The sequence below is a fragment of the Schistocerca americana genome, chromosome 4, assembly GCF_021461395.2.
Source record: "Schistocerca americana isolate TAMUIC-IGC-003095 chromosome 4, iqSchAmer2.1, whole genome shotgun sequence".
Taxonomy (NCBI): domain Eukaryota; kingdom Metazoa; phylum Arthropoda; class Insecta; order Orthoptera; family Acrididae; genus Schistocerca; species Schistocerca americana.
Genome location: NC_060122.1, coordinates 150050650 through 150056649, shown reverse-complemented (window position 1 = coordinate 150056649; position 6000 = coordinate 150050650).

Sequence of the window (6000 nt, the reverse complement as noted above, 5' to 3'; positions counted from 1 at the left end):
ATGACTGAGACCCACAATGTCCTAGCGCAACACAATCTGACTGCTCAAAAAAATTACAGCCTGACTTCAAATAATTAATTCAAAAGAATGGCCCTGACTAAAAAGAAATCTTAACAATAACCTATACATTTCATTAAGCACTTACCTCACAAAAATCTTCATTACGCGAACTACTGCAATACAGTGAGCGTCAATACTGCCAGCTAAATAAAAGATTCGAACTACTAAAGCCACTAATGATGTGGTTAGCAAAGGAAAGATCTTGTTGCAAACCAAATAATGTATTTTTTTTTACCTTAATAATGTAACATCCAGTACAAACACGAATATAAATCGTCATTGACATCTAGTGCAAAGACATATAATCATGTATAACATTCAATCTCCAAGTCGAACATGTGCAGATCATTAGCCTAAGCTAACACTTCAGACCTCTACCCTCCATCAATGCTATCTTCTCAAATCTACCATCCATCACTGCTGGCTGCTATCTCCATCTGCCCAACAGTACTTCCATCACTGCTGGCTACTACTTTCCAACTGCCCACTTCCAACAACGAGTCCAACCAGCCACAGAGTCTCTTACAAAGAAAGCGCAGTCAGAGATCCAACGCAAAGCGCTACACAGCGCTGCCAAAACAGAAGCAGCCCACTTACAACTCCTGCGCCTCCATACGGTGCGATGTGCGCAAAAGTCAGAAGCATGCTCGACTACAGCTTTGGATGTACCCCCTGGCCTCATCGTGCAACGGCCGCGTGCAGTTAGTGCGAACGGGAAGTTGTACAGGTGTTGATCCACCTTCACTGCAGTAAAATTTACCAGGGGTTGCTACAAGTACAACCAGACGAGCAGCAATAATTTTTCGTTTCTCCGGAACTCGAACATTGAGCTTTGTAGTCGACTGGCTGCTCCGTGCCAATTGATTACTCCGAAAACGCTTCACAGCCTGACTGAAGGCTTAACTATACGAGTGTCTCTCTCTCACATGTCGAATCGTACTGAGGGGTTGGCGAAGTAGGATCTTGCTAAGGACGCATGCACAGGGGTGGTGTAAAAACTGTCTGGGAGAGCAAAAAAGAAGACTTTTATGAATTTACCAGGATAAGCGCATCAGTTCTCGTACCAATAGTGTTCTTATATTCTGCGTTCTGCTTACAAGAAGAAGCCTTCCTCTCGGCCTGTAGCTGTAAATGCAAGCTGTTGTCACTGTGCCATTCAGTGGCAGCCGGCTATCATGTGCAAAAGTGCTACAGCACGCAGTACACTTGGCATTGAAGTTATGGCATTTATCTTCAAATGTGAGCTAAAAATCACGCTAAAATTACGCCATTTCTCTTCGAATACGAGTCGGAATTCGCACTAAATTTGCGCCATTTCTCTTCAAATGCGTGATGGTATGCGAATAAAAAGGACGAAAACATGTTTAGTAGTACTCTCTCAGCGATGAATAGAAATCGGTCTCGAGTGCTGAAATGATGATGAGCTGCGCTATGATCACCTCAAACAAGGGATTTTTCGCAAAACTTATTTGTAGCCCTTTCTCTTTAATCTTTAATTAATTTATGTACTATTAAGAAGTAATGAAGAACAAATAAAATCTGCTCTTTATTACACATAATACTACAACCAACGTACTGTAACAGCAATACACAGCACGATGCAGATGTGGTTTTACTTAAAAAGTGTCATACGTTTAATTTATTGTGTGCAATATTTTTCATACTTCAGAGTGTGTGTGCGTTGGGGGGGGGGGGGGGGGGGCAATTTAGCAGTTCTGCCGGGGACGCAGGATGACGTCGGTAGTGCTCCCTTGTTTACAGGCTTCACCGAGAGTAGAACTAGGACTGTTGGGTCGTTTGTGTGATGATGTCATTAAAATTCAACGATATTTCGACGAAGCGCTTGCTCGTAATCGAAGATGATGATGGCGACTTGTGATATAGTTCTGTCGAATTCACCGCTTCTTTTACCAACCACAGATCGACTGCAAGCATTCAGTCGCCATTCGGTCGACATTCAATCGATTACTAGCGGATGGAAGCTCCTTGTTTCTTATAAACCAAATTTTGACATAATAAAAACTGGTTATGAATTAGAAAATACACTACTGGCCATTAAAATTTGCTACACCACGAGGATGACGTGCTACAGACTCGAAATTGAACCGAAAGGAAGAAGATACTGTGATATGCAAATGATTAGCTTATCAGACCATTCACACAAGGTTGGCGCCGGTAGCGACACCTACAACGTGCTGACATGAGGAAAGTTTCCAACCAATTTCTCATACACAAACAGCAGTTGACCGGCGTTGCCTGATGAAACGTTGTTGTGATGCCTCGTGTAAGGAGGAGAAATACGTACCATCACGTATTCGACTTAGATAAAGGTCGGATTGTAGTCTATCGAGATTGCAGTTTATCGTATCGCGACATTGCTGCTCGCGTTGGTCGAGATCCAATGACTGTTAGCAGAATATGCAATCGGTGGGTTCAGGAGAATAATACGGAACGCCGTACTGGATCCAACGGCCTCATATCACTAGCAGTCGAGATGACAGGCATCTTGTCCGCATGGCTGTAACGGATCGTGCAGTCACGTCTCGATCCCTGAGTCAACAGATGGGGACGTTTGCAAGACAACAACCATCTGCACGAACAGTTCGACGACGTTTGCAGCAGCATGGACTATCAGCTCGGAGACCATGGCTGCGGTTCCCCTTGACGCTCCATCACAGACAGGAGCGCCTGCGATGGTGTACTCAACGACGAACCCGGGTGCACGAATGGCAAAACGTCATTTTTCTGATGAATCCAGGATCTGTTTACAGCATCATGACGGTCGCATCCGTGTTTGTCGACATCGCGGTGAACGCACATTGGAAGCGTGTATTCGTCATCGCCATACTGGCGTATCACCCGGCGTGATGATATGGGGTGCCACTGGTTACACATCTCGGTCACCTCTTGTTCGCATTGACGGCACTTTGAACAGTGGACGTTACATTTCAGATGTGTTACGACCCGTGGCTCTACCCTGCATTCGATCCCTGCGAAACCCTGCATTTCAGCAGGATAATGCACGACCGCATGTTGCAGGTCCTGCACGGGCCTTTCTGGATACAGAAAATGTTCGACTGCTGCCCTGGCCAGCACATTCTCCAGATCTCTCAACAATTGAAAACGTCTGGTCAATGGTGGCGGAGCAACTGGCTCGTCACAATACGCCAGTCACTACTCTTGATGAACTGTGGTATCGTGTTGAAGCTGCATAGGCAGCTGTACCTGTACACGCCATCCAAGCTCTGTTTGACTCAATGCCCAGGTGTATCAAGGCCGTTATTACGGCCAGAGGTGGTTGTTCTGGGTACTGATTCCTCAGGATCTATGCACCGAAATTGCGTGAAAATGTAATCACATGTCAGTTCTAGTGTAATATATTTGTCCAATGAATACCCGTTTATCATCTGTATTTCTTCTTGATGTAGCAATTTTAATGGACAGTAGTGTAGATGCAACACAATAAACACTTCCGGCTGTACCACAAAACTGAAACTGTCTTTTTTCATCTCAATAATTTTACTTATATTTAGTCTAAGCGATGTCATCGTCTTAACATTTTGCACATAAAAGACCATGTTTTAATTGATACTAAATAATCAAATAACAATAAGAATATGTCGATAGCTATCCAAATGCATTGCCTTGACGGGATCTGATTTTAGATTCGTGTCCTTGTTTCAAACGCCATAATTGGATATCGATGATAGCAACATTTGATTCAGTTTTCATTTTGGCATTTTTTGTTGTTGTGTGCTTTCTGCACTTTATCGTCATGATAACATTTTGCAATCTTCATAACATAAACACGATTTGCTTGCAAGCTGTACCGGCTCCCTATGAGGGACTTCCGTTTGTATTATGATTCATTAAATCACGTAGAAGACTGGCATTCAGTTTAATTTGAAATTGCATACAATACAAGCGGAACGAAAAATGTTGTAACAATGGTGTCACATACCACAGTTTCAAAAGAAGCTGTCGCAGCTGGAGGGGGGCAACGTCTGTCTGGCAGCGCTAAACGAAGGATAAGACACACTCGAGTTGGAATAGTGTTATAATTGGAAATGACGTTACTGCGGCTTCACTGATGTCAGTCATCTGAGAAGTGTAACCAACGTGTGATTTCCATTCAGATCTTTCTATTTGAGCTGCAAGTGAACCAAGTAAAGACACATTACGTAAAGTTTTCCTTGTTATTCTATGTAAATTACAATAGAAGCCATGATCCGCCCTTCTGTACAAAAACAACTTTGTCGCCTTTGGTAAGTATATCCACGCGAATTGTGGATCGGGGAATCTACAGGATTGTTTACTTGCAAAAATTATCATTAGGTAAATCTCAGACTTCTGGCCGAGACATCCACCGACGATTTACATAACATGGGTGCATGTGCGCGAATCGACGGTTTTGTGTTCAAAATCACAGAGCCTTGACAGAGTGGTCAATTATCCAGCGGAGGTAGTGCCTCAAGGTGAAACGGTGTCACACACTGCTTGTAACAAGACGTGAATTTGATATGTGAGGCAAAGTAGCACATCTGGTTTATCTTTGTCATAAAATTAAGGCAAAAGGAATTATTTTAGGCCGACACACCAAAAACACCGGAAACTGAAACTCTGTGTCGTGGAGCAGTGTTTATAAAAAAAGAGACACATTCTTACAGAGCATAATACTCGTCTAAACTAGAAGCAGTCCTATAAATTTATGTCTGGAAACATGTACTTGCTGTTATATGGGCCAGTCTGTCCACGACAGCCATCTATCAGCTGAAACAACAAAAAGTCCTCACTGTGGCTAACATTAATTCTTGTACATATTCAGCCCACTTTTTCAAAGAATCACGAACTCGTGCAAACACACCTGGCAGTTTTTGGAATTGGCCATGTGTTTGGGACGTACGTCCCTGTAACGTGTGCACGTTCTCGATGGACGTGGAATACATACATGCCTATAAATGTGACCTTACCCAGGAATCCAAGGGATTAAGGTCAGTTGAAAGGGTAAGCTTTTGTGGTAGGTAATGGCGCATGAGACGTGAAAATGCAGTGGTGCCCCATCATGCATAAACCATGTCCGTTTTCTTTCGTCATGGTAACGTTTGCAACAGCTCGGGTGATTTTTAGCATAGAAATGGTGATAAACGACAACCGTTAACCTGTACTATAAAATATTTTACCCAATGACACTATCACATATAATTCCCCCCTTACAGACAAAATATTGTACCCAATACACTATCACATATAATTCCCCCCTTACAGACACACACACACACACACACACACACACACACACACACACAAAGACAAACACGCACACACACAAAGCATTGATACTAAAGCAACGCCTTGGTTCCATGGTCAATTGAGGAATTGTGTCTACTCACTACTTATCTCACCGTAAGGGTCGGTTGGCTGTGATCTTTGTTCGGTGCCATGCAGGATAGCCCACCTAGCTGACTGCAGGTGTTACTCGTGTGGCGCTGATGCGCAACATCTCGACGATGCTTTAGACTAGGGCACACTGAAGGACCTCATAGGGAATGCCCCAGTCAGCGTCCAGTGGTTCTGCACGGGACGGCGATGGTAATGCAGAGCTACGACATTGTCTCTCTACCAAAGGAAGGCCATGAGGCCAATGTCAGCTCACAGATGTGAGTCAGGGCTACAGCAGCTAGCGGGCCTCCTGACTACAGCGACAGTGTGATAGCGCGTCAAGCACCTTCAGTTCGGCCCCAACGAGCCGGTGGAAGAACGCTACAGGTCGTCACATCGGTGGAGAAGAGAATCGGAGTTCACAGCAGCTAAGTCCCACAGACCGCGATGGCTGCAGTCTTGAAAGTAGTCGTCTTCTGTAGAGTGGTAGACAGTACGTCAAAGGTTCTACCTCGATGCTGGTTCACTGCAACTAGTAGACAGAGGGACTCGGGAGTGCGA